This window comes from Spinacia oleracea, chromosome 6 (genome assembly GCF_020520425.1).
Source record: "Spinacia oleracea cultivar Varoflay chromosome 6, BTI_SOV_V1, whole genome shotgun sequence".
Classification (NCBI taxonomy): Eukaryota; Viridiplantae; Streptophyta; class Magnoliopsida; order Caryophyllales; family Amaranthaceae; genus Spinacia; species Spinacia oleracea.
Window position 1 is genome coordinate 29,177,011 of NC_079492.1, and position 16,267 is coordinate 29,193,277.

The 16,267-nt window shown below is 33.6% G+C and overlaps 1 long non-coding RNA gene across 1 annotated transcript; it reads right to left on the reverse strand.

Moving 5' to 3' along the window:
* Positions 1-4,000: 4,000 nt before the first annotated feature.
* LOC130463948 (uncharacterized) lies at positions 4,001-6,112 on the reverse strand. The gene is made up of 3 exons (XR_008924180.1): positions 5,936-6,112; positions 4,314-5,245; positions 4,001-4,210 (listed from the first exon to the last, which is right to left on the reverse strand). It is a non-coding gene; the product is annotated as an uncharacterized lncRNA (long non-coding RNA).
* Positions 6,113-16,267: the final 10,155 nt, after the last annotated feature.

Sequence of the window (16,267 nt, forward strand, 5' to 3'; positions counted from 1 at the left end):
TCCATAATTTTGACTTCTTTTATAATTTACTAATTTGTATTACCCTTATCCCTCATTTGCGGAGAGAAAAAAAAATTGCACTAATTGTCCACCTTATACTCCACTTTTAATGTGTATAATAACTGTCTTAAACCATGTAACACGTACGGTCCACCTTATACTCCACAGAAAAATCAAAGTAAATTATTTATTGTGGTATTAATTAATTAACTTTTAGTGATTTAAGGAACACAAGAAATCCCCAAGAATGGTCAATGTGGGGATTATTTTTAATTAATCCCCGTGATTGAAGGACCAACTTTTAAACTGTCCTCTTGACTTACAATCAAACTAAAATATTCTTATGTTTTGTTGCATTGCATATGAAAAAGAAGAGTAGGAGGAATATTTTTCACCTTTAACTTGGGATTCTAACAAGTAAGAAAGGGAGAGTTCACCCTTTTGACCTTATGTTGATGATTGCATAGGGTGATAGGGGCCATATCCCTAACTAATTAGTACTTGTGCTTACATAATTAGGGACTGTGCTTTGCCAATGTTATTAATTTTGTTGTCTACGCAATTTGATACATAATAATTGTGATACATTGCTCTTTGATTCTTCCTTCCTTTACAATTCATCTTTCGTCATGTTTCTACAAACGTCTACACGTCGTATGGCACTCTCACTCAATCCATAAGTCTGTGCTATTAATACACTTTCATTTAAAAAACAAGCAATATAGTTTGCATAAGAATCGTACTTGCAACCTCCAATTTCAAACACTAGAGCATTATCCAATTGAGCTATAAGCCTTTACATGTTATCTTAATTTGCAAAATTACTATCAATATAATATAGAATAATTATCTTGTGAAAAAAATTCAAACATAATTTTATTAAAGAATATGCAAACTAATAATTAATTGTTATTCACATAATAATCCGGTGCATAAGGCCCGAATACTAGTTTACTTATTATTTTCCGTTTGCATTAATTATTATTATTTGCCGTTTGCATTAATTATTACGATTTTTTGTCATTTAACACCTTAAAAAAATTAGTTTTTGTAATTTAACACCTTGTTTAATTTTTATTATATTTAAGCACCTTAAAAAGCTAAAAATTTGTAAATCAACACTGATTAATGATTTCCATAAGAAAAAACGTTGGTTTTTAACCATGCTATAGCTTCCAAAGCATAATTTAGTGGTAGAAGGAGTTGTTTACCACCATATCACGCCTTGGAAACTTGAGCATAGTTAAAAACTAACGTTTTTTCTAACAAAAATCGTTAAGTGGTGTCGATTTTTAAATATTTTTGTTTTTTAAGGTGTTTAAAAACAATAAAAAATAAGTAAGGTGTACAAAAACTAGTTTTTTTTAAGGCGTTAAATGACAAAATATCCTAATTAATTATGATATATTGCTCTTTGATTCTTTCTTCCCTTACAATTCATCTTTCGTCTATGTAAGACTTGTTTAACAATTAATTGTTTGAACTTTATTGTTTATTCACTTGCTCGTTTGATCAACTAGTATTAACTTACCATTGGCCTTTTGCATTAATTATTTTGATAATAATTATGATACATTGCTCTTTTTCCTTCTTCAATTCTAATACAATTCATCTTTTGTTGTTTGACAATTGATTGTTTGAACTCTATTGTTGATATATTCTCTTGCTCGTTTGATTTTTATTGGCCGTTTGCATTAATTATTTTGATAACTATTATGATACATAGAGGTGTACAAAAATCGGATCGGATCGGACCGAAGACAATCGGTCCGATTTTCAGGTTGAGAAATATCATTGTCCGGTCTTCGGTCCGGTCCAAAACCCTTTCAAATCGGGTTTTGGACTCGACTAGTATTTCCTAAAAAAAATATATAATCTAATATATATATATATATATATATATATATATAAAGTAAGCATATTTGCTGAATTATTAGAGCGACACATAGGATTACTAATGGTTTCGGCCAATGAAAAATAAGATTTCTAATTTATTTTTGAATTAAAAATATCGATTGCCACGTAGATAATTAACTAGGTGCCACGTAGATATTTTAATTATTAATTAATATTATATAGAACTTCGTCTAAAATCAAACACTACAATAATTAAAAAATAAATCTAAAATAAAATTCATCCAAAATCAAACACTAATCTAAAATAAAATAAATAAAATTCAATTTAAAATCAAACATTAATCCAATAGGCATATTTGTTAAATCATTAGAGCGCCATGTATGACTACTAATGGTTTCGGCCAATGAAAAATAAGATTTCTAATTTATTTTTGAATTAAAAAAATCAATTTCCATGTAGATAATTAATTGGTGCCATGTAGATATTTTAATTAATTAATTAGTAATATATACAGCTCCATCTAAAATAAAAACTCTAATAATTAAAAAATAAATCTAAAATAAAATTCATCCAAAATCAAACACTAATCTAAAATAAAATAAATAAAATTCAATTTAAAATCAAACGTTAATCCAATATTAGAGCGCCACGTAGGAAATCTAATGGTTTCAGCTAGACCTGTCAAAAATCGACCCGACCCGAAAACCGACCCGAACCCGACCCGAAAATACTGGGTCCTGAACAAGATTTTGTGACCCGTAACCCGATTTTATCCGAATCCGAGCAACCCGAAAAGTAATGGGTCAAAACCCGACCGAACCCGTTTTGGACCCGACCGATTGAAAATCGTTGTATTTATAGTAATAAATGCGATTATGAGAAAATTTAAGCATAATAAACACGCTGTTTTTACTATTATTGTGTGTAATATGATTTTAATTTGAATTATACGCCATTTTATGGTTGAATTTGACTAAATATAAACTTGTGTAGAAAAATTTGTTAATTTGTGCCCATATTTTGTATATTTATCACCTAAATTAATGAAAATATAATGCGCGTTTTAAAATCTCTCAACCCGTTGGGTCGACCCGAACCCGAAATTTCTGGGTCTTGAACAAGCATTTGTAAACCCGAACCCGAAAGTGACCGACCCGATCTAACCCGAACCCGAAAATAATTTTTTACAACCCGACCCGACCGACCCGTTTGACAGGTCTAGTTTCAGCCAATGAAAAATAAGATTTTAAAATTAATTTTGAATTAAAAAATTCGAGTTCCACGTAGATAAATAATTAAGTGTCACGTATATATTTTAATTAATTAATTATTATTATTACGCATATACAATTTCATTAAAAAAACAAACACTCTCATAATTTAAAAATAAAAATGAATCTAAAACGAAATTCAATGCAAAATTAAAAACTAATTTAATCTAATACGATACATAGGAGTTTTATTTAAACAACAATTTAATAGAATCGGTGCATCGCACGGGCTAAAATCTAGTATCAACTATTTAAAAGGTTAATTTTCTCCTTTATTATATTGTGAGATGTTTTAGGCCTTGCACGTATAAGGTGTACAATAAATTTATTTTACATCATACTACTCCATAACTCAAAATGCTTAAAAATTACCCTATGTAAAAGTTAACTATTTTTTAGTGATCAAATTTTTCATTTTAATAAAAATTATTTCTTCAAAATTACTAAAAATGTATAAAATTAATCATTTCACACCTTAAAATATTTATCTAAATTTGTGATTTTATTTTAGCTTTCGAAAAAGACCTTAAACAATTGGTTTTTTATATGTATATTTTGTTTTACCATATTTTGTAGAAAAAAAAATAAAAAAATATAGAAATAGGCCTACAACTGGTCCAGTCCGATCCGGGTTTTGGACCAATTTTTCCGGTCCAGTCCAAAAATAACCGGTCTGATCTCCGAGTCTTGAATTATTAAAATTCTGGTAGTCGGTCCGGTCCAATCTGGGTTTAAACCGATGAACACCCCATTGTCATTGCTCTTTCTTTCTTCCCATTACTATTCATCTTTCGTCTATGTAAGACACTAGTCTTATATGCACGCGATGCGTGCGAGATAATATCAGAACTTTAACTGTTTATTGCAACTAATCACCCAAAAAAATATGCCACAAAAGTTGTTCATAAAATTCATCTAAAGAAAATTTACGCATATCTAAAACAGGATTACAGGCATGTCAAACTAATACAGCTTCAATGGGCCAATAACTTCAATGGGCCAATTCCTAGCAAATGGAGAAGCCTTGAATTGAAACCCCCTTAGTCAGCAAGAACGTAACGGTATATTCTGGTATGCAAACCTGAGAGTGGTAAAAGATGGATTAATAAATACATGGAAGCTTAGAAGATGAATAACTCAATATCATGTGATAAGTTTCCTAGAGTTTGAGTTTGTTTTCTCACCTTAGTTTTTGCTTTTCGGGAATGATCGAAGGAGTGAACTAAAACCACTGAATCATTTAGTAGCATATTGCATAATATTCTATACTGCAGTCTCCAAAATATCCATTGTTCTTTAATGATGTTGTGATTCTGTGAGCCTGCAAGGCATCATAATCTTAACCAATGTTGTTCATTCCCTTAGACAGAGTAGAAAGAACTTCTTAGTTCTTACCGATATTAGATTGACTACCTGTTGGCTACAAACACATCAAAAACTTCACATCTGCACAAATAACACATACATATACTTCGTATATGACAATGTAGTTCAGCCAACATGCGATTTTTTGAAAGTCCTAATATTTTCACATGCAAATTGCTGTCAATCTTAGTTCTTACTGCATTAAGATGACATTAACCTTTGGAGTTTGGACTGCAGTAGATGTACATTAGGTGTATACACCAGATTTTTCTCCCCACTGCAGTTTAATTACACAGTTTAAACTTTTTCCTTCTTCAAATATTTTTTTAAAGTTAATACAATCCAATTCAAGAAAGAAAGATTTAGCCTTGTCTATACCTTCAGCCAGTTCTCAAGTACACCGATATTTACCTCAGACAATAATAGACTGATTGTTACAGTCCTGATATGCTTTAAGGGAGTAGTATAACTGTGGCACAATGGCAGTCTTAAATAAACAGAAAATTGGCTATCGATGCAGGTAAGATTTATCAGAATGAGTTCAATCATGGAAATTATGAAGAATCACTTACATAACTGAAATTGACAGCAGCAGCAAGACACAAATCTGTTGAGGGAGTGTAAAAGTAACTTCCACCAGTGATGAATCGATGATGGCACCAATAACTTCAATGGGCCAATTCCTAGCAACAGGGAAGGCTTGAATTGAACCTCCTTAATCAGCGAGAACGATATATTCTGAGATGCAAACCTGAGATTAAACATAATGGTTTCAGAAATGAGGTTGCAAAATTTAAAAAAAAAAAAAAACTTAAAACAGAGTAATATTTTTTTAACTGGCAGGCATGCCGAAACTAAATCACATCCCAATACAAAATAAAAAACAAAACCCACATCAAAAAGCATACAAAATTCAGAAAAAAAGAATAAAAAAACTCAAAAACGTAAAAGAAAAGTTAAAAACAATTCATTGAACAAAGCTATTCAGTCAAAATAATAGACTTTGACAGAACATTTGAGACTTGGCAAGCAACACCATAAAACTAATAGGCTAATCTAGAATCAGAAATCATCCTCCTCTCCGGAAAAAAAAACAAACAATTAAAGTCCATGTAAAAAGAGTAAGATATTTTTTTCAAAAAATGACATGAATTCACCATTGGAAACCCGTGTCTAAAAATCCCCCTAAAGTTGATAACCAAACCCAATCCTCAGGTTTATGATAGTATGATTTAGTGCTACTGCAAACATAATAGACTTAGATGAAACAATTAATTATTTAACTAAGCTTGAAAGCTTAGAAGCAATACAAACTTGAGGAGCTCATTTCCTCACATAAAACAATCAGTAGAACCAATCTGTAGTGAATCACATAAATGCATAAACAGAAAAGGCATGTGGGTACATCAAAGATGAAGCTGTAAGACTGGCATCCACTTACTTTTGGAGGGGGTCGCCATTTGGCAACAGGAATCTGCACTAACTTGTTTAATTTGAATCCTCTAACCTTCCATATATAAATTTGAAACCTCTAAACTTGAACAGTTAATGCATTCAGTTCGTTTCTAGCTGTGACCTCCCAAGCTACTAATTCCTGTAGAGCCGATCTTAAATATCTTGCCTGCAATAGACAAACACGTGATTAATATTTTGAGATGCAAAGGAAACATACCGGAGAACAACTATGCAACATGAGGAAACAGTTCTGATTTTCCTCAAAATACAGAAAAACTTATCATAAGTCTTGGATGTCTATGATTATTAAGTCTGATTCCAATTAAGAAACAACATTTCACGATTTCAGTCCATGATTGATAGCTTCAAAGATAAACCCGTGACAATAATCTCAACCTAATTCTTCCAAATAAATATTTTGAAATTTTTCAACAGCAAAGAACGCGTAAATTGTGATGAAAATAGCTAAAATTAGCAAAATGATTATGATCAAACAAATTGAAATTACAGCAAAATATCAAATCATAGCAATTGAAATGGCTAATTCAATTAGGAAGGCAAAAATTGAGCAGGTAACTTCAGCTCAAGAAATTAAACCCCCAAAATGCAGGGAAATCAGAGACTAATCAACAAATTTCCAGAAATTGGGATTTATCAAAATGAAACAAAATACCCAAGCAATCGAGAATTCATATAAATCTCTATTATTTAATTCAATTTAATTTTCACATTTTATTATGATTTTATACAAATCACACATTAACAAATGAATTCACCAAAAAAAACTGAAATAAAAAATTAAATCATTTGCGAAATTTTCCAGAATTTCAATCAACATTTCACCAGATAATATGAGAAAATGAGAAAAGAAAATCGAGAGGAAAGAGGAAAACGACCTGATTTTAGTGAGGAATGCGTCAATGGAGTTCTGGGAGATTTGAGAGAAAACTCCGTTCTGTTGTGACGGAAATCCTTGAGAGAACGTCGGTTGTGACCTCGGTTGTTGATCTCCTTCAAATTCTCGCCCGAATACTCGCCCTCGATGGAAGACCGGAGATAGGAAGCGAATGAGGATGGAGGCGATTAGGAGGCGGATGACGGCGAGGAAGTGAAACCTAGGAACTCTAACCCTAGAAGAGGAGAGAGAAAAGTGAGACAAAGTGAGGGGCTCAGCAATTCGTCAACCATTCATGAACAATGATAGGAGGGTATATTGGTCATTTTGTAAGTGGACACGAAAAGTTACTTTACCAAAATATCCTCAGGAGCTGGCTTATATAATAGAGATGTTTGACAATTGATTGTTTGACCTCTATTGTTTGGTCCTCAATAAACCAAAGAAATATCAATCAATCATCAATAATATATACTAAAAGACACATCACTAAAAGACACATCATCAATACATGTCATTTCCTGGTGTATCCTTAGATTTTTTTTTAATAAAATTTTAATTAAAGAATCTTTTGAAATATCTAATTTTCTGGTTTAAAAAAAATATATATGTCAGTAATGGAAAAATCACAATTTTTATGATAGTTTTTTTTTTTAAAAAAAATATGTGTTAATATATGTCCATACCCAAACAAGCATTTATTATTATTATTTTCTTCGATGTTATGTAGCGGGTACGGGTATGATTACCGTTATGGTTATCATTCAATTTTAAAAGAAACAGTTACCTGATAAAGGTATGCTAAGTTTTTTTTTTCCCCAACTTAAGTATTTTTGTCAAAACCTTAAACACCTAAGATTGCAATAATCACTTTATAATTTGAATAAATAATAAAATTCTCTAATTTTCCAACAACCCATAATAAAATTTTATATAAATTAGCCATAATAGAAAAAACACTTTAAATAAATTAGCCATAATAGAAAAAACAAATTATTTAGTCTCATCCGTGCATTGCACAAACCTAGTATTAAAACTATCATAAAGTTATACAAATACGCAACGCATTCTCTCAATCTCTTGGACACATCACAGGATGAGATTAAAGGTCCGAATCGTCCGATCACCTCATCATAAGCCTTTAAAGCTTGCACTAACCAAGAAAACAATAAACACAAGGAAAATGTCTTGTAATATTATCTTACGTTTAATATTATCTTATACTCCGTCCGCCCCTTAACACTCGCACCTGTTTGATCTGTGCAGAATTTAAGACACTTGAATTGACTTATTATTTAACGGTGTTAGTTAATAGTGGAGTATATTTTTTATATAGTTAGTGGGAAATGGAGGAAGTCATTTCGGCATGCTGTGATGTGTTTCAAAACACATCACAGGGGCATTTATGTAAATAAATTGAATTTCAATGGTACATGTTTTAATCGTAATGGTACGTGTTTTTATCGTAATGGTACATGTTTTTATCGTAATGGTACTCCGTTTAACGAAATGGTACTTTCTTTTTAATGAATGGTACACAAAATGCCCTGTGGTGTACATCACCGCATGCCGAAATTTCGCTCCCGTGGGAAATGTGTCAGGGGTGGGGAGTGGTGAGTGGAGGAAGTAAAAATCACATGCTATGATGTATCACCAAAAACATAACACCAACAAAGAGACAAAATAAAGAAAAGACAAAACTGCTTGCTGTCATATTTTTTTGGACCGATTATGGATCGAACAAATGATGTAATGGTACAAGAAATGAAATGAAATGGTATTTTTTAAATAAGAATGACATTTTGTAAAAAATAAATGGTGTTTTGTTAAAAAATGGTACTTGTTTTTAAAAGAATGGTACATTTTAAAAGGAAATGGTACTTGCTTTTTAAAGAATGGTACATTGTAAAAGAGAAATGGTACTTCATGTCACTTTCTCTCTCCTCTTTTTCTGTCATTCTCTTCTCTTTTATTTATTAATTTTGTCATTTTCCGGTTGTCCTATTCATTTTGTCATATTCCTAATTTGTTTGATATTGGTGTAAATTTACGAAAATACCCCTATGATGTGTTTGCTCACACATCACAGCATGCCCCCTCTCCAACCTCGTGGTGAGTGAGGGGTGAGAATTTTTAAATGATTTTTTTATAGGGAATATGGAGTAGGTGGGTTAGTAGGTAAATGTGAGAAATAACATAATACTAGATTAGGTCCCGTGCATGCACGGATAATTTAAAATTATGTGACTAATTTTTTATATTTTTTATATTTCGTAATATAATTTGACTGAAATATTTCGCTCCTTAAAGTTACTGCATTATTAATAAACGTATTTATATAATCATCTAATTCGGATGACTCAATTTTCGCCATACTACGTATTACGTATTTTATATACTTGATATGTTAATTTGACCAAAATACTTGATTTACTAATATGTTGATTTTTATATGTTAATTTATATAATAATATGTTGATTTTAATTTAGGTATATAATTTCTGTATAGAAAATTCCCATAACGTGCACCGTAGATTATGATTCTATATTTTTTCCTTTTTTTTTGGCAGTTTCATGATTCTCTATTAAATCTATTACGGTAATCTATCAAATTGTTGCAAACTGCCTTTAATATCATGGAGTACACAATTTTAGTTTTGGTAATTTAAGAGAAAAAGGGAAAAAACTTTTTGGCGGGAAAAAATCGCACCAGGAATTGACACGTGTCATTCCTGGTGTCTCTTTTACTCCCTCCGTCCCGGAATACTTGACCTGTTTTCCTTATCGGGCCGTCCCTTAATACTTGACCTGTTTCTAAAAATGGAAATATTCTAACAATATTATATTATTTCTCACTCCACCCCTATTAACCCACCTACCCCCTACTCCATACAAAAAATAATTAAAAATTCAATCCCTACTCTCCCCCAACCCCACCTTTTAACCCACCTCCCACTAACTACATTAAAATAATACCCCACTATCAACTACTACCTATTAAATTAAATAAGTCAATTCAAGTCTCTTAAACTCTGTGCCGGTCAAACCGGGTCGAGTATTCCGGGACGGAGGGAGTAGTATATAGTAATAGATTGGTGAAAATTTCCATTTATATAAGCGGTGCAAGTATTAAGGGACGACCCGAAAAAGAAAACGGTGTGAGTATTAAGGTACAAAGAAAGTAGTCGCAGTAGAAATTTTATCCTTGAACCTAATAAAATTGTTTGTAAAATTTATGTACAGTTCAAATACGGTTAGTTGTTTGTATTATTTTGTACAACTGTTGTTCAAGTCTTAGAGCAAGATTAGCGCTAGTCAGAGCAATAGTCTGAGCAACAGTCTTATTGAGTATTAACCTAAGACCTCCCATTTAAGTGTAAGAGTATGACAAAAGTCTGAGCAAGAGTCTTGAAATTCCAAGACTCTACTTAAGAGCAAGATTAGCGCTAGTCTGAGCAATAAATTTTTTGAGTATTAACTTAAAACCTCCCATTTAAGTAGAAGAGTATGACAAAAGTCTGAGCACGAGTCTTGGAATTTCAAGACTCTACTTAAAACGTTTAAACAGTAAATTCAATCTTAATTATTTTATTTTTTCTTTTTATTTTATTATTTTCTTAAGTTTGAGGAGTCTTGAATGAGTACGAGGGGTGAAGTGGAAAAATTAAGTAAGTCTGAAAGGGTCTCAACAAAAATCTGATAAATTGAAAATAAATAAAAATTAATAAAAAGATGATGTGGAAGTCTTTGCTTATACTAGCGCTAATCTTGCTAGACTTTTAAACCGTAAATTCAATCTTAATTATGATTATTTTTTCTTTTTTCTTTTATTGTTTTCTTAAGTTTGAGTAGTTTTGAATGAGTACGAGGGGTGAAGAAGAAAAATTAAGTAAGTCTGAAAGGGTCTCAACAAGAATATGAGAAATTAAAAATAAATAAAAATTAATAAAAAGATTATGTGGAAGTCTTAGCTTATACCAGCGCTAATCTTGCTCTTAGTGTCTTACATAGGCCAGGTAATTTAAGTATTCAACCAAGTACTTGTTAGGCCTTAGGTAAACTATTGCATTGGGCCTTTTACTATCACACAGGACTCGAAAGTGGGTTACTTAGGTGATACTACAATACTACATGCATGATTCCGCAAGCAATATTTCCTGGATGATAAGAAAGATCCTATCATCCTAACTTGTAGAGTTGTAAGGATCATATTCATCAAATGTGGCGGAATGCATGGCTGATGGAAGGATCAGAATGTTCTGAAAGATAAAAGTTTGTTCGATACCGCATAGGTCATCATTATAATATATAACTACTCCGTAGATGATCAGATTGTGTAACTATTTGATTTATCATAAATGATTGAACATAAACTATTTGGTCACAATGTTTAACTATTTAATTATAAAGTATAAACTATTTGGTAAGAACATAAAACCGCCACATATAATTTTTTCCTTCCCACTAGGTTGAGTGGAAATAAAATGATATTGTTTGTGTATCCATGATTATCGTTACACCAAAAGCTTTAAGTTACTGATATCAAATCGTCCTCACAGAGGTTAAATTCCGAAGTTACTCGGCATTCCTACAAGTAAATGTCTTTCCCTGTAACATGAAATTCAGTAATACTCGATCATATCATAATAAGTGAATGAGCACAAAACCTTTTACCCTAAACGTATGATCAAGTGTTTGTAAACAGAGATATGAAAAGGAATGCACATGATTAGCCTTTGATTTAGTATAGCTCAATCATTCTGTTTACCTGTGTTAGAATAATGCCTTTAATCGGTCAAGCCCCTTACTGCAACACCTCATCACGGGGATCTCGCTAGGTCATAACTTAGTCGTATTCTGTAATCTGTACTCCTCAAAATCAATAAAACTTTCATCCCCTCTGCTTGTAGATGTAGCTAACACATTGTTAGTGAACCACGTTAAATCTCTGCGTTCTTTAATTACGTTATTTAATCTTTCTTTACATCCGTTATAACAACCTGTCCAGGGAAAGGAATTCGATCTTTCCAGTCTTGAATTTCAGCAGAACTAGATGCTTTCCCCTAACAAAACAATCATTTCCATGTTAGGCAAACATTTAAGCATTTGCCAAGTAATAAGCGTTGATCTTTCTTGGCTTCCCAGTGATAATCGGTTTCGATAAGGTTGAATTCCGAAGTAGATTGGAAGATATTCCCCTATCTTTCTTAGCATCGTCATTTTCAGAAGTACATGGTTTTACCTGACACAAAGAAATTTATTCTAATACTCTTATTAGATTTAATTATCAACGTTTTATATTCACCAATTTTTGACGGATTTCATAAAATTTTCCGTCCATGTGGTAAATACAAAATGTTTCAGGACTTCAGGTAGTATATATAAAGTAGTAAATACAAAAACTTAAACTGAAAAGGTGGTAAGTAAGAAAAAATCGAAATTTTATTTGAGTTTATATGTTACCTTCTTCATTAGTTGAACTTGCTCTTCAGGGTACTGATTTGCCGTAGGGATTACCATGGCAAGTGCTGATATGTGTGTTTTATATAGAGTTTTTACTGAAGGAAATAATGCCCTTGGTCCAAGTATGCATTCTATGTTAAGTCTAATAAATGCGGTTCAGTATTAATTAACAAGTTAATAATTCAGTGAGATCAAGTGAGCTGAATGCCTAGCTAGAGGCCGCTTCAGTTCAAGTGGAATTTATGATATTAATCCACAGCTTACTCTTGACTGAACCCGTAGGGTCACACAAATAGTACGTAAACGGATCAAGTATTTAATGGCATTAAATACTCCATCTATGAATATTCGGAACCGACGGATCTTGGTTTCAGTGGGAGCTAAGATCGTCACAGGCAAGAAATGAATACTCCGGAAACGATGATATTGCCGGAAACGGAAATATGGATCGTATCGGAAATATGAATATTATCCAAGTCGTAGATGTTGCCGGAAACGGAAACATGGTACGTGTCGGAAAATATTATTGGAAATGGAAATATTACCAGAATCGGAAATATTGCCGGAAACGGAAATATTGTCAGAATCGGAAATATTACCGGAATCGGAAAATAATTCCGGAAACGGAAATATTAAATATTTGTTCGAAACGGAAATTAATTCCGGAATCGGAAATATTGAATATTGTTCGTATCGGAAATAGATTCCGGAAATGGAAATTTAATCGGAAGCGTATCGTACGAATTAGCATCGGACGAGGCCTGCCGGACGAAGGCCCAGCACGAAGCCAGGCCATCGCCCAGCAAGCACGCACGCCACAGCCCAGCGCGCACAAGGCCACGCATGCGTGGGCCGCGCTGCGTGGGCTGCTGCTCGCATGCGTGGGCAGCCCTTGTGGCTGCCGTGTGTGTGTGAGTTTGAGCTCATGCGAGATTCCTGAATCTGCAAGAGTCAGTGTATGATTAAATGTCTATTCCTATTGGATAAATTGATTAAGTAGAATTCATGTAGAATTCTAATTCCAATTAATTCGCATCCTACTAGGATTACGATTCCTTTTCCATAACTCTATAAATAAAGGCCTAGGGGTCATAATTTATACACAAGTTTCAAAGTATTCAAAAAGTGAGTTTTTTGAGAGAAAATTCAAACACCCATCTTGCCCCAAAAGTGCCGAATTTTCTGAGTACCTTAAGGGCGATTCTAGTTGGTCAATCTTAAGGCGGATCCGGACGTGCTGTGGACTTTCTACGGAGGGACGACACTTGGAGTCCTAAAAGACTTGTTCTTGTTCGGTTCGGGCGCAGCTAGGGAAGGCACGCAACAAAGAGTATGCATCTAAACTATGCTAAATGATTATGTGTAAATAATATGTTTCCTGGGTTAATGGTTGTTTCCGCATGATCTATGTAATGTCATATGTATCATAACCTAACAGTGGTATCACGAGCCCCTTATTATTTTCATAATCTAAATTGCATGAACATGGTTAAATATTACAAATTTGCAAGAATTAAAAGGGGTGATTAATTTTCGTAATTGTTAATTAGTTGCAAATTGCGTTTATTTAATTATACGTACGCAGTTTTTCGGCAGTTTCTTCATTACTCATCCGAATTGAGTGATTTTTGTGTCAATTCCGCATGTAAAAGGCATTCTAAAATTTTGACGAACCCAGAATTCTCAAATTCGAAGCCTAACTATGACTTTTCGAAGGTTTTAGTTTTTCGAATGCAAAATTTCGTAAATTTAAGATGTTAAATTAAATATTTGCGATTCTTGTTGATAAATCTTGAATTTTTGATTGACCTATTGCATATGTTTAACAAGTTTGAATGCCTAGTCTTGTTAATTATGCAATCTAATTTGTAATTATGATTAATTTGTTGAAAATTAGAATAATTTAGAATTAATTTGATTTTCATAATTAATTGTAATTTAATTAGAAACCTATGATTAAAAACCACCATAAAAATTGTAAATTTACGATAAATTTTAAATTTTTATGACCTAGACTTGAATCCATATCAATCGGAAATCAATTGGATAATAAATTTTCGATTTTTTCGCCCTAAAATTATGAAATTAATATTATTTATTAATTTGTCATTAATTTTAAATATAAATTTTAAATTTTTATGCGATTCGTTCAAATAACTTGCACGCACGAAGCAATGGACGCTTCGTGTTACCCTTAAGGGGTGTTGTATAATGCGGGCATGCGACGACGAGCAAGGGAGCTCGTCGCCCGTGCGGCACGAATGCAATGAGCAAGGCCGTAGTGCACGAGCACAAGGCAGCAGCCCTGCCTTGTGTCGTGTGCCACGAGCAATGAACGTATGGGCATGGGCGAGGGGCGAGCCAAGGCAGTCGCGTGTGGGCAGCAAGCAAGCTGCGCCACAGCGCGCGCTGCCTCGCACAACAGCGCGCAGCCTCGTGCGCAGCGAGCGCAAGCTCGCGTGCCACGAGCGCTGCGCCCAGCATCACTCGCGCGCACCAGCGAGCGATCTCGCGCGCCAGCGCGCGATCTCGCGCGCCAGCGAGCGATGCAGCGCCCCAGCGAGCGATGGCTCGCGCGCACCAGCGAGCGATCTCGCGCGCCAGCGCGCGATCTCGCGCGCCAGCGAGCGATGCAGCGCCCCAGCGAGCGATGGCTCGCGCGCACCAGCGAGCGATCTCGCGCACCAGCGAGCGCGGTAACGCGCGCGCGCTGCGAGCGATAGCTCGCGTGCGGTGGGCGCTGTGCGGAGGCTTGCGTATGGGACAGCAGCAGCTATGCAACGAGCGCATGGGCTGCGCGCACATGGCCAGCAATGGCTGTGTGCGTACAGCCCATGGGCGTGCAACGCGTAGGTGTTTGCGTTACGATTAGATCGTTTTGAATATTTAATTTGAAAATTTCAGTTCACGTAATTTTTAATTGATTTTAAAATTAATAATTTGAATTAATTTCTTGGATTTTAATTTTGAATATTATAATTATAATAAATGGCATTTATTCTAATTATTTTACTAAAATTAAAATCATAAATTAATTTAAATGTGACTGAAATTAAAATTAAATTTTTGGATTCAATTATAAATTTATATGAGCCTTAAATTTTAATTAAATTTGTATGTTTCCGGTTAGACTAGAAATACAATTTTATGTTTAAAATTAGTAAAGCATATGAATTTATTGGTTTGAGTGGGAGTGCTTTTAGTCATAAACTCTTGATTAGGTCTACAAATCCTTAAGGTTAAAACAACTCGATTAGAATTAATAAGGACTGAATAATTGGTAGATTATTGGTGCCCTTGATTAATTGCTGCAAATGTTTACGTGATGCATAATGTGTTTAACTAACCAGCTATGTGGGCCATTCATGATAATGAATGGGTGAATGGTATATATTGTATATGTACTGTTTTGCAGGTTATGAAGTGACTAGTATGGCCCAAATAGGATAGAAAATATGGTCTGCGTACCATTAATTTGAATGTAATTGGTCTAAAGTACCAAAGTTGTTTTTCAATTCAAATATGGTCTGCGTACCATCAAATAGTTGTAATTAGTTATAACTTATCCTATTTGAAGAAAATGGTGCCTCCCACGGAGATTTTCAAGACGGACTTTGAAGTCAAAGCTTCAAGATGAAGTCGGGCCATACTAGATCACAAATATCTTATGCATGTTTTAAGTTATTTATTGCTTTAAATATGTCTTAAAATGCATGAGATCAAAAGCTTGATTATGTTGCATGATTAAGGATTTTAGTTCACTTAAAATCTAACCAACATAGTAAGAGCCTTAAGTTCCAAACTTAAAAATTGAGTTAAAAGGTGCCATGCCAAAATATACACTTGCTTGGATATCCTTTACATCAATCTAGTAATAGTTTTCGCTCAGCGAGGTGTTACTTATTGGTCCTAAAGGGGCAAGGTACACAAATAATTGTGAGTACATGTTAGTTTTGGTGA